The sequence below is a fragment of the Monomorium pharaonis genome, chromosome 3 (assembly GCF_013373865.1).
Source record: "Monomorium pharaonis isolate MP-MQ-018 chromosome 3, ASM1337386v2, whole genome shotgun sequence".
Classification (NCBI taxonomy): Eukaryota; Metazoa; Arthropoda; class Insecta; order Hymenoptera; family Formicidae; genus Monomorium; species Monomorium pharaonis.
Window position 1 is genome coordinate 11,865,211 of NC_050469.1, and position 17,904 is coordinate 11,883,114.

Consider the following 17,904-nt stretch of genomic DNA (forward strand, 5'->3'; position numbering starts at 1 on the left):
AATTAAAAGATTAGTGAATTGAAAATAATCAAAATAATCAGTAAAACAGAACAGCTTTAGGATCCCCTTAACCTGCTGTTTTATTCAATGCTTCATTTGAGTGAGAAAAACCGGGACTTAGAGCTTTATTAGTATATGTAAAAAAATTCGGTTTAACTCTTAATGCTACTTTTTCATTAAATATGCAAATGTAAGTACTACAAAATGCGATTTTATATAAAAATTAAGAGGAAATGAAAAATTAATTAATTTTTAAATCAAGAGAATTATGCTCAAATTTTATACGTATAAACATAATTGAAAAATCTATAAAACTTTTACATTTGTTGAGATATTTGGAGATGTGACACATATACATCCTTAAGTAAGGGTCGTAACGTACGTCAGCGCTGAATTTTCGTCGAGCCTCGGTCTCTACGCTAATTATTTATTGCGGATTTTAATTTTCCACCGCTTCGGGAAAGCGGTCGTCCTTTTCGTTATTAAATATTCGGCGCGAGGGTACCGTTCGACGCGTTCGCTGTACGTGCCTACAGAATTGCGTAAAAAATAGATACGCGCTAATAGGGAGACGAGAAGGAGATGACGAACGTCATCGTCGAGGAGTAACCCTCCGAGTTAATTATGCACGTGTTTTCGCGTTCGCGCGGAATCGGCGGGCTCTTGATAGAGATCGATGGAGCGTCGCGGAAGACATCGGCTTTAAATTCACGAGGGTCGCGGCGCGGTTGCGCGGGTCCGTCGGTAGTCGGCACGACGACCGAACTCAAAGCGCGACAGGCGTTACAGCTGTAGATGCGAGAGGAGAACATAAAGCGGCTTATATCTTCTGCAGCGCGGCGCGAGACCCATCATCCCCGGGTACCGCGCTCTGTAAACCTATATGCAACCCGTGCAAGTGGAATGACCCAACACTAGTCCCGGCATGCCATTAACTCCCTCCGCGCGCGCGCGCGCAGGCGAGATCCATCGTACTACAATCCGCTGTATTTGCCGAACGTTACGAATATTTTGTTGAACGGAGCTTACACGGGAGTTGGAGAGAGAGAGAGAGAGAGAGGGAGGGAGGAGAGGGAGAGACCTGCCTAAGTTTAATATAGGTTCTTCTGTGCCGATGTGTGGATGTTTTCATTCGCGACGAATTCGCTAAACCCGGGGATCCCCTCAGAACGCGAGAGTCGTGAGGTCTGACGGTGATATTAAAGTGGGGTACTTTAATCACGGGATTACGTGTCGTTCGTTGAATTTAGGGAGATTAGAGTTCGTGAGAGATTAATAAACAGTTGATGAACAGCAAAATCTGTTCTTCGCCTTTGTTTCTCCGATTAACTTCAGGTTGATGCCATTTTAAGCGACGATTTTGCTTTTCTTCCCTTTTTTACTTGATTCTAAATGCGCAAAACGCCCGAGCTGATACGGTACGAAACCTGCTTGCATTATATTATATTCCCGTCAGAAAGAAAAATCGACTCATTATTCATCAAAGAACTTATCGTTAAAATTTGCTGTACTGAAGATAGGATACTTTACATGTATAAAATATTTTAATCGCCCGGTGGCGCCCTTCCCTTCCCGCGTTTACTCTAAAAAAAAGCGGAGGACTAGGCGCGCACACACTCCTCTCTGAAGTGAAGTGGTCGGAGAGAGAGGGGGGGGGGAGGGGGTGAGAGCTTCGAGTAGCAGTGGATTTTGCTTCCGATAAAATGAATCGTTAATCCCCCTAATTCATTTCGCGAGTGTTATCATGCGCAAATTAGACCTCGATAAGTGCGCGCCATGGCTAACGCGAGATTATAATTATTCATCTCCTCATTAAGCAGCATTTCGCGTTAACAGCATTTTCGCGGAGCGAGGGCGGGGGTCGCCGCGAGAGTGCTCGCGCGCGGGCGCAGGTGTGTATACGCGAAAAAATAAACAAATAAATAAATGAAACGCGAAAAATTGATAATTAAAACGGTCCTTCACGGGACGAACGGGCGACGGGGATGGATCCCGCAGAAATTACGATCCCGCACGTCGCGCATTCCAGGATCCGTTATTAATAATCGATGCCGACCCTCCGGGGGGTGCGGGGACGGGACGGGGGTGAGGATGGGGAAGGGTAAGCGTCGAAATTAATCGGGAAAAAGTTCTCCCCGTCCCTCATAAAAGCGCGCGAGGCCACATATTCTTCGAATTAGTAATTAAATAACACTCAGGCGCGATACTGAACGAAACTTCCGGGTTAATAAGAACTTTCGAACTCGGCGTGCTAGCACGTCGATTCTGCCAGCTATTTCATGTTGAAAACTTGGCGCAGACGTGCCCTTAACTTTCTGCTTCGAAATAACTAATTCAATTAGTATATCAGTGCTAGCGTGGGGGTTAACTACGTCTTCGCGAGTATACGTAATCCACGTTCCAGGCTTAACTTTGACACAGCGTATCCTCTCTTGAACTTTCGTTTTAGGCCGGCCGTCCGGCTCCAGAAGAATGATTGCCGAGTGTCCTCAGACACCTACTTAAGACGGCGTGTTTATTTGCTTCGCCAAAAAGACTTGCTCGTTCAACACTTGTTATCCGCCCGACGAGACTTGTACGTCTTATCATATACGCCACGGTAGAATTTTTGAATTTAGATGATAATAATAATAATAAAATACTTATTAGTTAATTCGGCAATGAAGTTTTGTGAATACCTAATGGATATAAAAATTTGCTCGTGTGCTATTACGCATGATAAGATTTCAAATTATCGTATGAAACTTGTTGAGCAATCTAGAATAACATAATCACTTTCTTGTATTGTTGGTTTACCTGTACGTGCGAAGAAGTTTAATTCTAACTCTACTATATGATAAGATAACACAAACATCTTCTTGGACCACATCTGATTTGATTCTCAAGGTAAACCTAATTGTGATTTATTCATTTCATAAAAGGCTAGATTTAAAAATAAATTTTTACACGCGATCGTTCCTCATATAATCATCGCAATTGTGTATAAAAAGGATTTTGGTCTAATTTTACGATAAGCCACATACAGAAAAAAAATTACTCTCAAATTGAAACTTATGTATAATATATACAAATTAACGCAATCATTTCATATATAAGCAACAATATATAATCTTAGAAAAATTTGAAAATCTTAAGTTTCAAAATATTATAGTCTTATTTCAATATTATAAGTGTTATTTCAAGAATATAATGCAATTGCTTTGATAATTTTATTCTAAGTAAATTATAATCTTCGATTTAAATATGTAGTATTTTCTATTCAACATTTTTTCCTTTCCGTCCAAGAAAAATTACTCTTAAATGACAAAATATTATTCAAGTAAATCTTTTTGATTTAACGCAATATAATCTCATTTTCCGTGTGAAAACTAAAGATATGGTCAGAATAAGAATATTCTTTTTTTCTGTGCAATACATTATATTTGATAAAATATGAAACAATAAAATATTATGGTAATATATTTATTAACGTGACTTGTGCGTTTCTTCGAGGAGGACAAGGCTTCTAAAATAATTCTTCCCTTCCAAAATGACCGATTCAATTTGCGACCCTACTTGTCCGCATGTTTATATGAACGCGGCTGTAAATTAAAGGGAACGACATTCAGGACGAACGACGGTCCGTCGGCCGAATTCCCACCGGGGAAAATTCGACGTCGTGCTCGTCTCGGAGAAATACGTGACCGGGAGGATATCCGGTCGACCGAGAACCGTATCCGTATGCAGATTTAACGAGCGCGAAATAACCGACAACGACACCCGGTTGAGCGCGCGGGGCAAGTCGCGAGTTTTCTCGCTCGCGAACAATAAGGTGACGTTGTCGCGTGTCCCCGCTTCTTCGCTTGCACCGTCGCAAGTAGTAGTAGTAGTAGTAGTAGTACTAGTAATAGTAGTAGTAGTAGTAGCAGTAGCAGTAGCAGTAGTAGTAGTAGGTTCCGTATTTCCCTGTCGGCCGTGACGAGGGATTGAAATTCAATTTCACACGGGTGCAGCTCTCGAGGCAAAACCATACAAGAGTCGCAAAGCAGGACGCGAATAAAAGCCGGGGCCGCGACGGTAGGTAGACTCGCATTTCCGCTTAATCTCAATCGCATCCTCGATGGTGCCTGGGGTTTCCTTCTTGCCCTTTCACCCTCGCGCGACCCCTTTCTCGCGCGCGTTTTCCATCCTCCCTCCGGTGACTCTCCTTTCCCGCGGTAAATATCCGATAATCTATATCCCGCGGATACAACGAACGTTTATATCCGCGGGAAATCGCGAGTCGCGTAACCGAAAAACTAATCGAAAACTTGAGAACTAACCGGAAAGCTTATCGAAAGCATTCAGCGTTCCTTCTCCCTCTTCTTCCTCCCTTTCTCTCTCTCTCTCTCTCTCTCTCTCTCTCTCTCTCTCTCTCTCTCTCTCTCTCTCTCTCTCTCTCTCTCTCTCTCTCTCTCTGTCTCTATCCTTTCCCTTCTCGTAAAGCTTGAATTTCCCAGCGGCGCTTATGCAACACGCTTATCTCGAGTGTGCTATGGAGGTGAAATTTTGAGAATCTTGATAAAACGGGTACGTTTACAGGAAACTCATCGGCTCACATTCTCACCTCACATTTGCGGCTCCGAATGTGGCTGTTTAATGTTGCAGAGATCGTGTCCGATTTAATACCACACGTTGGAGAAGCAGCAGTAAATGAATGACGTTTCATCCTCGATTAAGGAATCGCTTTTAAATAAGTGTTACTTTTCAATCGTTCAAGTGACACTGATTAAAACTCGCGTTGAATAAACAATAATTCTTTCTTTTTTATTATTGATGGCGAGTCGGTGGAAATTTACAAAGTATTTTTAGATCGAAGTATAAAACTGAAATATTGTATCAGTATATATACATTGCATAATTGATAAATCTGATAATTTTTTTTTAAATAGTGTTACAGAATAACTACTTTAATATAAAAAAAAATAATTTCTATCTCCTTTTTCTTTTCTTTCTTTCTTTCTTCTTTTTCAAAGTTTACTTTTCACACTAATCACATTTTCCTTATTGCGCGAGAAAATATGAAAACTTTCATGAAATATTTTTTGCAACTATATATATTTTTCACTAATTAAATCAAAAATCTTCTAATTCACATTATCTTCATTATTAGATGACGAATTTTAGTAATTATTGATGGGATTATTTGTTTAGTAATCTATTGTTATATAGTGACGCTAATATGCCAATACATAACAGCTGGCATTTTTACTTTCGAGCGTTTCGAAACTCTCTTTTTCGAAATACATTTTAATCGCACATACTTCCTCGATGTTGAGCGTAATATTACACTTGAGTGGTTTTTGAATTTTTAATTCGACTGTACACATTTCGAGTTATGCAAAGTTAAACGATAAAATGAAATGATAAGTCTAATATAGTTTCTTTTTCAAAGTTCCAGTCATACTGGAATAGTTATTCGGTAAGGTGATTGTAATTTTACTATTAATCTATAATTTACATTACATTATAGATTTTCAATATTGTAGTCTATATGTGAGAAACTTATGTGTACGTACATACGAATATATTTGCATATATTCTACAATATTTCCTCTTTATTCTGAATAAATATATAATTTTATAACAAAACCATGTGTATTTTAATTATAAAACCAATTGTTTAAATTTATTTTTGTGGTCAATATTATCACCTCCAATTCCTCTTCAACTCATTATGCAACGCCGCTACATATTTATAAATAATATTTAATGTAATAAATATGTAACTTTGAGTTCTAGAATCTATTGAAGAACTTCGCTGAATATAATCGTTAACTTTTCAATTTAAAACACTGACCATTAACTAAAATTATTGTGTAAAATTTAAATAAGGGCTACAATATCACCTATCTTCTCTATACATAGATTCCCGTTATGCATAAGCGCGCTGGAAATGAGGACGTTTCGTAATCTGACACGCAACGTCAAACGGGCTCGTGTTGCGTCCCGCCGATCGCAAAACGAGCGGACGCATCGTTTAACAACGTCGCAACAAAAGACGCATCGCGCGACCCACGCAAGAGATCGTGCGTCGGTGGTGCGAAATCCGCGCAAACTCTCACAAAGGACGGGGTTGGATGACACCGAGGGTGTGTCCCCATTCTCCTGTGCTCGCTCCGGCGCTCGCCGGACGCTCGCCGCCAGCACGGGGGAGGCTTACGGCCGATTAGCTATATCTCACTTTTCGACAGTCGGCGATTGAAATGCCAGTAGACCAGGGTGCGAGAAGAGAGAACGAAGGGGATGAAGAGGAGAGAGAGAGAGAGAGAGAGAGAGAGAAAGGAAAAGAGGGAGAAGCGAAGATCAACCTCGGCTCTCGCGTGTATGAGCGCGCACGGGCGTAGGTAGTCTCTCGCGGAGATTCGCACTCGCATCGATCTCGTTAACTACGGCAACAATATTTCGCCGCGATAGTATCGTTCATATGCGCGCGGCCCGGATCTGGCCGGTCGGTCGATCCGAAAGTAGCCGGGCTCTCGCAGGTGCGCCGCGGGTACCTGGCACCTTCGCGAGATATTGTACGCCGGCGGCTCTTGCGCGACTAAAGGTTTCCCCACGTATCGGTGTCCCCCGCTGCGGAACGACGTCTACGCGGTCGAAGGACCTGGCTCTTATAATATTTCAACATTATCCGCCGTAACTTTTTAATTTCTAATATAAAACTTGACGGGACGATAAGGTCGACTTGAATTTTCAATAAAGCGAAATTGTCTTAAAAGCGAGTTCATTAAAGTCCCGCCTACAGCTCTCAACACGATTACATGGACTCACGTTGTAAAAAAGACATTTCATAAGCAGTGTTTACTATTATTTATATATAACTGTCTAAATAATTGTCTAAATGAAGAAATAGTTTTATCCTATCTGTGTCTAGAATATTAGATTGTATATTAAATTATTTCTACCTTTATCTTAGATAAAAGAAATTTTTTTTTTTTTTCGAATTATTCAAGTTGATATAATAAACAACACGAATATAGAGTATTGCCCTTAGCTTAAACTTCCGAGTTAGCATTTATTTTAACAAGAAACATTTTTTACGTAGTAATAACAAATTGCATAAATCAAAATATAGTAGTACAATATAAAAATTACCCTATAAGTGATTCGAAAATTTTCACAGAGAACTTTAGTCATTATAATATGAGTTATATAAAACCGATCTTACTAACTCCGACTAAAATCGGTTGATTAAACTTATGAATTTATTGTAAAACTTAAAATTGATTGTTACTAATTTATAAGTTATTTTAATTTAAAAAATATTTAATTATTAATTAAAAGTATTATGTTACATAAATAAATTTCAATTTGTAGAAAATATATAAACAAAACGAAATAAATGCGATTTTAAGTTTTGCAATTGGCAATTCATAAATTTAATCGGCCGATTTTCAGTTAATCAGAACTTGTGAGATCTATGGTTTGACTATATTTTTTGACTTCATTTTTATTTGCGTATTCTATATTCAAAAATTCTGCACTGATCCAAATCGAAAGAGAAACATTTTTTTGTCAGATTTAATTATTTTGAAAACTCTTGTTTTGAAGAGAAAAATAAAGATTTACAAATAAAAATATAAATATACTGTTTTTATATTTTGAATCGTTTTTCTTATCAGTGTTATTTTAAAATCTAGATAAAACGGTATATAATTTACACAGATAAATTCAAGATAAATTATCTCTGTTTCAACTGAGTTTCAACATTTATTTGATTTTCTTTATCTAGATAATTTTTAATTATATGAATCTAACACAGTTTATAAATCACAAGAAATAATAGACAAACACACGTTTGTTTAGAAGGCGTGCGTATCACGAACGGCCTTGCATTAATCAGTTCGGCTTATAGAAACGCGTGTATCACTACTGGGAATCAGGAGTTCCATCTCACGCCTGAATGAGATACGAGACGCGTACGCGATTTACATCTAGTAGGCGATTTTACGACGCTCGAGATCAAAAGATACGGGAACGGGGACGATAAGCGCACGCGAGGGGAAGCGTAAAAGGATCACGCTTTCGAGACGGTTAATTGGCGGAGAACGAAAGCCAGGTCTCGGTCAAGAAAAAGAAGTCACATCTGAGTCCCCAATGCAAAACAGAGACAGAGAGTAACCAAGAGGACAAACTTAGTTTAACCGGTGGCGTAAGAGAAATCTCATATAAAGTCACGTCTCTCTCACCCTTAGCCAATGTCGATTTCAATTTCACGAGACCGTGGACACTTGTCAGCGAGAGATCTCACAATCAGCTTTACAGTAAATAAAAAAAAAAGCCAGACGCAATTGCAACCAAAGTTCGCAACCATCGGTCGCGGATCTTGCTTGTTTTCTACCCATCCGTATATAATTCTTATCAGCCACACACGCGCGCGTTCATAGAGTGAATGACAGGTGGGCTGTGAAATTCAATCGATCGCGAAGATCTTTTCGACATTCGAGAGATTCGAATACCGACGCTCCAAAAAGAGACGGATAGGATGAGCTGCGGATGACTGCGTTCTTTATACATGCGCGAAACCGCGATCGAATTCTCTCTTCTCGCCAAATTAAAGGCGTGCCTGGTCCGCACCGCAATTTTCACCGGTCTCACATCTAATCTCGAAACGGCCTCGCACCTTACGAATTAATATAAGAAGTTTATTCGAAAATGTGATACGTGGCAAGCATAAGTCGCACAATTCTATTTTCCACCTTTCGATTTCTATTTTCTTTCTTCAAATTGTACAATACTTCTGTGCAGAACATCTCAGTTTGTCGCACGTGCTCCTTTCCATGACTTCTCGATCTCTAATTAGAAATATAACTTCTCCTTAGCGACAACATGTGATTCGTCAAATTAAATTTTAAATCCATTAAAATTACAATAAAAAGTTAATAAACTAAATCATATTACTTCTTTATATCATTAAGCGCATTTATAACATTATCTATTTATATAATTATTACATTTCTACGAAGAGTACATAAAAAGTATATAATAATTATAGCAATTACATAAATATGCATTTAATATTACATAATTAATTACGTAAAAAGTATATAATAATTATAGTAAATACATGAATAATGCTATAAACGTGCTGATATAAATTAATAATATAATAAATAATTTTATTTTTAACTTTTTATCGAATATTTAATAGATTTAAAATTAAATTTGCTAAAACACATTGTCGCCAAGGAGAAGTTACATTCAAATTAGATCGTGATATCATATATAAATAAGTATATTATAATAATATAATGGTTTAAAATAATATAATTTTAACAAATTAAAAATTAAACTTGATAAATTATTTCTTTCCGGAGGAGAAGTTAATTTCAGATTAGATTGAAAAATCATAAAGGAATACATAATAATACATTAAAAAATATGAAAATTTTTCAAATCTCTATGTCTGTTTTTTTTCCAAGTAATTTTTGATGAGGTCCATAATTTATTTTTTGTGCGAAACAGAATAATGAATTATCTCAGAGAATCTGGCGTATCGCGCTTAGCACGTAATACCTCGCAAAACAATTGCAACCATCTTTGACGAAGGTTTTTCAGTCGGCTCGATATCTCGGATCAATCTCAACATAAAAATCTCAGCTCCATTCCTCCGCTCGGTAAATCCCCGTCGGATGTTAATTCAACTCGTAGAAAATGTGCGCACCACGCGCAATTTGTATCACGCCGTTGCAAGCGAGTCGACGGTAATCGAGCTCGAGAAATCGATTGATTGGAAAAGAATTAAGGGTGTTTCTTTTTACCTCCACTTTCGCGTTCACGCCAGAGACAACCCCAGTAGCCTTCGCGCTATACAATAAGAAAAAGCTCGGGAAAAGCTCCGTTTCCGTCTAGTAGATTCGCTCCGTTGGGTGCATCGAATGAACACATGTCATCTCGATAAGGAAGTTAAGGGAATTGCAATTGTTTACATCAATCTTGTCCTGTAAATTTTTTTACCAATTACATGACGCGTTCGATAATGTACTCGTAATAATGCCAAAATAGAACCAAAAATATTTTGAATATCCGCGGAGACTTTCTTTAAAAGCACATTAAAAGCATTTTAAAATCTCCTCCCTCTTTTTCTCTCTCTTTTCTAGATAATTTTATTTAAAAAAAAATGTATTACTTAAGCACATACTATTTTAAATTTAATGAATAAAAGAATTCTTTAGAAATTCAAAGTTTCTATCGATCTCATCTCATTGTTGGACAAAAACAATTTGCCATTGTTTACAGCATAACTAGAGCGTATACGTAATATTTTTGCACAGACTGTCATAATTGGTTTAACCGCTTGGTTGCTTGGCTGAAAACTTTTCAGATTTTTTTATAGAACGTCAAGATATTTGCAAGAATTTTTTAATGATAGATTTAACCAGTCTTGAAGATATTTAGACCATTATATTATCTGCGAAATAAAATTGAATATTATTATTATTATATTAATTATAATAATTATTACAACTGTATTTATATAAAAATGTATACAAATATATCTTCTATTTGTTTTATATGTATTTAACAACTTAAAGACGAATTTATAAAATATTCCATGTATGTTATGCGAAGTCACATGCAAAGCATGTCGTATGAAATTGTTTTCTGCAAATCACTCGTGCGAACAAAGAAGTTAATATTGGAACGATAAACAGCGCACGAAGAAAAATTATTTTCAAGAAACTAATTGAATACACTCTAATCTTCTCGTAAAGAAGATGGATATTCTGCCCAAAGAAAATTTAAGAATTAAAAAAAACTTTTATTATCTCTATAGAAAAAAAATATTGAACAAAATATTCTAATTCCTTATTATTATTATTCATTATTAAGTCCATCTAATTAGTACGTCCTCTTGAGATCCTTGCAATAATTATTATTTTTAAATTTAATCGTATTAATTGTATTAACAAATATTTTTCTATAGCAGATATTATTTATATGTATTTACGGCCACTTCAATTTTAAATCTGACTTTACGACGTAGAACAGTCACGCAAACCGTGCATTAACGCCAACGGCGGACTTAACGTAGGTCTGAAATCTTTAAAGCATCGGCGTTAAGACCGTCAGATTACGGATAATCTCTCATTATGCTCCCCATATATTTCTGTTTACGTCTATTTCTTAACTCGTTCTACGCGATGAAAAAAATGGTGTTCGGACTTTTGATTGAAACTTAATTTTCTACATCGCCGTCGAAACTGACGGAAGAAGAGAGACCACCTTCTTTAAAGTGACCTAAAGCCGTAAGAGAATAAAGAATAAGTATGTACAAAGTTGAGATAACTGCAAAAGTATACTCGGGGATGTTTAATCAGTTAACTGCGAATAATATCCACTTAGCCTGTACAAATTTTTTTACTTTCTCCGATAAAATTGCAGTAACGCATAAAAATGCTGTTAACAATTTTAATTTCACAAAACATGCAATATCAGGGCCATAATAAGCTACGAGCACATCGTAGAATTCGCAGCTTGTGACATATTTTAGAAAGAAAAACCGATAGATTTCGAATTATTTTTAAGGAAAGTAGAAAACAAGACACAATTTTTTATAAATACACATCATTTCGTTAACCCGTAGACAATCTTGATTTTTTATGGCTATTTGAGCAACTGAGATCAATTATTTCTTATCGTAATTACTCGCACAAGTTTTTGCGAACTAAGCTGCTGGGATGCTATTAATTAACAAAAACCTCGTCGGTCATTAAAATTCTAGTTTAATATGTTCTTTAAACAGTTTAATTCAAAGTTTTATTATCAATATATTTAATATTAAATATCAAAAAATTACAACATACGATAAATTCTTTCAAAATTTTTCCACAGGAAAAAGTGGACTCCAGAGAGGAAGAGAAAGAGAGTTTCATCACTAAAATTTAAAATTATAATGAAGGTTGGAGGTTCTGGGATACTCTATTTACTTCTGACTGATCTCCCGTGAAGAAAAATGCCGTGTCCCGGCATTCCGCATTACAGACAATTTCTACGCGCGATATAAACGCTCTCGCGAAATGTATTTTGTTTAAAAAATATATCGACACTTACTCTCGCAACATTTATCCTCGGCGATCATCGGTAACGCCAAACCGGTTACGCCAAACGTATTCGCACTTATCGCACGAATCAGACCTCGTCTACTATTCGGATTGCATGTGTGTAGAGAGAACAGTATTCGTCAACGTACCTCCTAAGAACGTTAAACCACGAAGGAAGTTCGCACACGAATCGCGAACGGCTTAGAAACGTTTCTGGCGCACTGTACTTTTGATGTGAGCGATCGATGCGCGAACGGTTTGCGTACTTCGGTTTGGCATCAAAGCCCGCCGTCGGGGAAACTAGTTGATCAAACAAACAAAATTCGAAGAAATAGTTAAAAATGTTCGGAACTGGTGAGTAACTTTGCGTCGCCGTTGCCAGAAGCCGTAACGTTATAGTTCATCTCCCCGTATAAGCGGGTATTGATTTTCCGCGGTGAGCCCCGCTCTGTCGGCCACGCATTTCGACAATCTCGTCGCTCGCACGGATAAGACGGTTTTTCCGAAAACCGCTGATCCGATATTCCTACCCGACGATCATCCGCGCCACGAAATTCCGTCCCTAGACGCGTCGACCGACTCGTGGCGACACGACCATTGAAAAATTGGAGACCTCGTTTTGTTGCCTTTGCACCGCGTTCTCCCCCCCCCTCTCTCTCTCTCTCTCTCTCTCTCTCTCTCTCTCTCTTCCCTTCATCCCTCTCTCCCTCTCTTTTTATTTTCACCGGAATATTCGTTACGGCACAATATCTGTTTTTGTTGGAATTTTAAATACGAGAAAACTCGTGCGCGCGAACGCAAAATATTTTCCTTGTCTCGCGTGGCCGCAGTGTAAAAAATTGAAGGGGAGCTAATTGTTCCCGCGCTGAGGCAGATTAACAATGAACGAACGCGAGCGCGAATATTGCCGGGACGTTATCCGTTTTTGGCAGCGCGCTGCGCCGCGCGGACATTGTCCGCGATAGCATTCACATAGCGATAGTCCGCGAGCGAAATCCGTGAATGTCGAAGTTGCATAATTATGTAAATTATTGGCAACGAGTGCGCATTCAATTACAGTCGGTACCATTAAGTATTTAATATCACTCGCGGACGCGTAACGTTGCGTCATGCTACATTGAATGATTAAAAGAACAATCCAATAACTGCAGAGCTCCACGTGTATATAAAATATAATTATAACGTAATTGTGAACGGCGCGTATCGAATTAACGTATCTTTTAAAATCATGGAATCGTTAAAAATAATGAAATGGGGCAAGGGCACGAGAGACGCGCGTAACGTGATTGAGATATTTTACGGGAGATATCGCACCTTCCGTGCAACAAATCGACAAAGTTTCGGATGCGCTCTTAATCATTCGCGCACGCGTTTTAACTTGTATCCACATCGTTAAAAACGCGCCGTGCTAAATTACAATTTGTGACCGCAGATGCGTATTTTTGTTACTTCGGTAAACAGAAAAAAAATTAATATAAATTACTAGTCCCATCTGTAAGCAAGAATGTAAAATCTTTTTTTAGAAAGTTTGATAATTTTAAATACAACGAATTATTTTTACTTTAATGTTACAATAATTTAATTATCTAAAGAGCACACTACGTATGATTGTTTTAATAATAAAAGTATTAATAATAAAAAATTTTAATTCTTCATTTGAAGCATTGTTATTTTTTCATCCAATATTTTTTCCTCTCAATTCAATAAAAATTATTATTGAATAGGAAAATAAATTTTCTCTCATAAAACTGTACAAAATTCTTCATGTAAACAAGTTATGTCTGTAAAAGATTAACAAATACTTTAAAGTTAAAGATCCATATTCTTGTTTTGAGACTAATCTTTTTCTCTGTGTAACGTCGAACAATTCTCACTTTAATAACTCGGTACGACATACGATGCGATACCGATAACGTACTAAAAATGCTGCCGCAAAATCGTCACAACAGATGCACGAAGATACATCTGTAACTGAGAAGCGGCGGGAGAGAAGAGCGTGGAATCCATTTTTACGCTGTCCCAGTGTAACTCCCCATTTATCTTCCACCTGCGCCCATCACGTACTTGTCCGGCGAGTTCGAGAGTTCGTAGCTGAGACGGATGTCTCTCGCGAAAATCAGACCCGAAAGATCGATCGAACGGCGAAAGAGCTGGCCGCGTTTCTGTCTTTACGTCTTCCTTCCACCGCCGCCGCCGTCGCCGTCTCCTTTCCGGATTCTTCGCATCGCTGATCTGCTTATTGGCGCGTCGCGGTCGACTAATCTATCTTAACGCGAGCCATCAGCAACTGATTTTCCAGACGCTTTATTCGGCGTTTTGTCTGACGCTTTCCGTACGATTCCGTAATTGGACATCTCGCGCTTTGTCGCAATGCAAACCGAGGTAAGGCAAGAGCGGCTTTGAATTATCGAGACGTTCAAAAAATAATTCTCCGTTCTGTCGAGGGATTATTAATAATAAAAAAGTTTGGGAACTAAGAAGACATGTTGTAGATGAAGAATGCATCTGTTTTCATCTAAAATGAAAATAAACTTTTCTTGGTGAAATGTCGGTGAATTTCATGGAAAATATTTTTGAAAATGCAGTAAAATCCAGGTAAGTTATAAATTATGATTGATTTTAAGAGAACTTAAAAAATTCTCAAGAGTAAAAGCAATTGCTGTAGAAAGTGACTGAGAATTTACCAGAGAACCAGATATTACAGTACGAGTTTTCCTCGCTGATAAACACTTTTTTTTCCTCAGGAACATTACACCCCCGTGCTCTCCTGAAGGCACTAACGCGACAGACAAACGACGTCGCGACGTCTGGAATGTCGGAATGGACTCATCGGACGACCGCACAGAAGACGGATGCTCCTCGCAGAAATCAGACTCGATGGATCGATCGAATGGAGAAAAAACTTGCCCCCATTTCTTACTGTCCCAGGCTATCTCGTCCCTCTCTCTCCTCATCCAATTCTCTCTGTCTCTCTCTCTCTCTCTCCTTCTCTCTCCCTCTCTTTATTTCTGATTCTCTCCTTCTCTTTCTCTTCCCTTGATCTTTGCGATCCTCGCACGGAGGACCGCGCACCTTTCTTGTCGTATACGGCACGTTCGAGCAAACTCGTCCATTGAGGAGGTGTCACACAGGGACATCCTCTCAAAAGCGACAAACGCTCCTCGCAAAAATCAAACGCGAAACATCGATCAAATACGGGTAAACTTTCCCATCACTTTCTAATGTCAATACAATTTTCAAAGTGCGGGTGGGGGAGTTCATTTTACGACGTGTCACTTATTTTAATTAATAAATCGACGTGACGCAGAGAGATATCCTTATCCTGTATTTTTAATACTTAAGAAAACAGAAAAATTAAATTAATTTTGACCCTCCGACATTTTGTTGATAAGAACTACCGTATCTCCCGCTTTTTTTTGTTATCATTCGCGCAGTGCAGGTTAGCGCTTCGAATGCTCTCTAAAATTTATAACCTTTCACGAGATCTCCCCGAGAGAGTAATTCGCAATTTTGCGTGTCACAATCGCATTTCACGCTGTATCTTTCATCGGAAATTTCTCCGCTGTTCAATTAATTCTGAGAAAGCTCGCGTTAGTTGTGTTAACCAAATAACCCTTAAATGATCGATATCGCTACGGCTAATCCCACTTTCTCAAAATCATGAAATTTTTTGTTCTAATCAACAGCGTTGTTAATGGCATTCTTAATAAAAACCCCGGAGTGTATGTTTTGTTTCTGGTATTTATTTCTTACCTCCTGCGACTCGGCGTGTCCCGGTTTTCCGCGATACCAAGATACCACCGCGGCGAAACATTCAGTATCTCGACGGGGGGGAGTTCTCCTTATCTGTCCGAGGAATTTCAATTTAGAACCGCCGCTAACAAGGACTCAAGGTCCAATCCAGGAAACCTATACCCGTACAATCGTCTGCATTTCGCCGTAGGATATCAAAAAAGCTTTTGTTGCTGCGCACACTTTGGAATTCTCGTCCCCGGCTGACGTACGGGAGTTGACGTCATTTCAATATGATATTTATTTTTCGACCGCGTCCGCATACTTACCTGCGGGTCTGTGCCATTTCAACTTTACGTTCGAGTTTTTGTTAGCAGTACCATTGTCGGTGCCGATATAATTGTTACAATACGTATGTACATATTTGCAATTACTGTAATTAAGATTGAACTACAACGCACGTAACATTCGACAGGCGTTAGATTCACTGTAGATATTTATCATGATTCAACTTTTACTCTTTTTTTTCTTGCATTTATACGTTATATTGAATACATTGTTCTCCTATATGTACATATACACAAGCATTTAATAAAACAGAAATATTGATTCTCTGATTACATAGCACATAAAATTTTTTTTATCTGACGGCTTAATTCTGGAAATGACGAAAATAGCTTGCACTACGTTGTCTACGGAAAACTAAAGCGCCTACAATTTTTTCCTGGGCTTTCTGGGATTAAAGTCAGCTCACACAATCGCCAGATAGTTTCGGAGCCGAATGTTCATCCTGAAAATCAAACCTGAAGGATCGATCGAACGGAAAAAGCGCGCCTGTTCGCCTTCTCGTCCCTGCATTCGTTCACGAACGGTCCTCTGGGCTATGTAGAATGACATATAATATGAAATACCTATAAGGTAAGATCGGGGGGTAGAGAAAAGAAGTCCTTTACATGCACGTCGAGCAACCTTCTTGCCAATAACTAAATGCTCGTTAACATTAATCGAAGTCTGGTTTTATATGCCTCGTGAATACTTGATCTATGTATATCAGACTACATTTAATGCTAAACGGAGAATATGGATTATGGATACTGATTACGAATTCGTCTCTTTCTCTCTCTCTCTCTCTCTCTCTCTCTCTCTCTCTCTCTCTCTCTCTCTCTCTCTCTCTCTCTCTCTCTCTCTCTCTCTCTCTCTCTCTATCTCTCTCTCTCTATCTCTCTCTCCTCATCCACTTTGCAAGTAGTTTCCACGCATATCACGATGCCCCATATGTATGCATGTTCAGCCCTGTACAGTCCAGTGCACGGTAAACGGCAACCGGGTCCTCGCACTTTTCTCTCCTTCTCGAGAGAAAAGACAAGCTCGGCTGGCTCCTCGTCGCATCGTAAGATATTCGTTCGAGTGGGCACGTCGCGTGTGTGCAAGGCGCGCTGCTGCAGGTACTACACGGTATGGTGCGGCTCGATGCTGATCGCGCGGAGCTTGACCCGCCGCCGGAACGAGGAGAAGAAGAGAAGAGGGGAGTGAGTCCGGAGGGGGTGGTGGAGAAACTTGTGTCCTCTCTCTCTCTCTCTCTCTCTCTCTCTCTCTCTCTCTCTCTCTCTCTCCCCCGTGGAGGATCAAGGGGGCGGCGGACGAGATCGGCGTTTGCCAGCGTTAGTGCCGTAAGGTGGCACTCAAGAGCCTCGTACCACTCTCCAAATGACTGGCGACTGTCAGGCCCACGAGGCTCGAATTTAATACGCGAGAGATTTTGGCTCGTGACACGCGCGCCCGCTGCTTTTCTCGCGTATATACATCCGTACATACACCCAACACAGATGCATCCGCGCAAAAGCCGCGCGGGTGTGCACGGTTAGAGACAGATACTTGGGCGTTTACACACGTGCGTGGCGCAGAAAAAAATCTACAAGCTTGCACTCGTGTATATACACGCGCTTACGTATGCAGGTAACACGTAGTACGCGTGTAATCACGACACGCGCCTTCGAGCGTGTCCCGCGAGCGTTTTTAGCGGAGCGTGAGCTTTAAAAAATGGTACCGCCGGTATCCTGAAGTGGCCCGCGTCGTTTGTCACGGGAAATTTAGTGTCATTATGCTC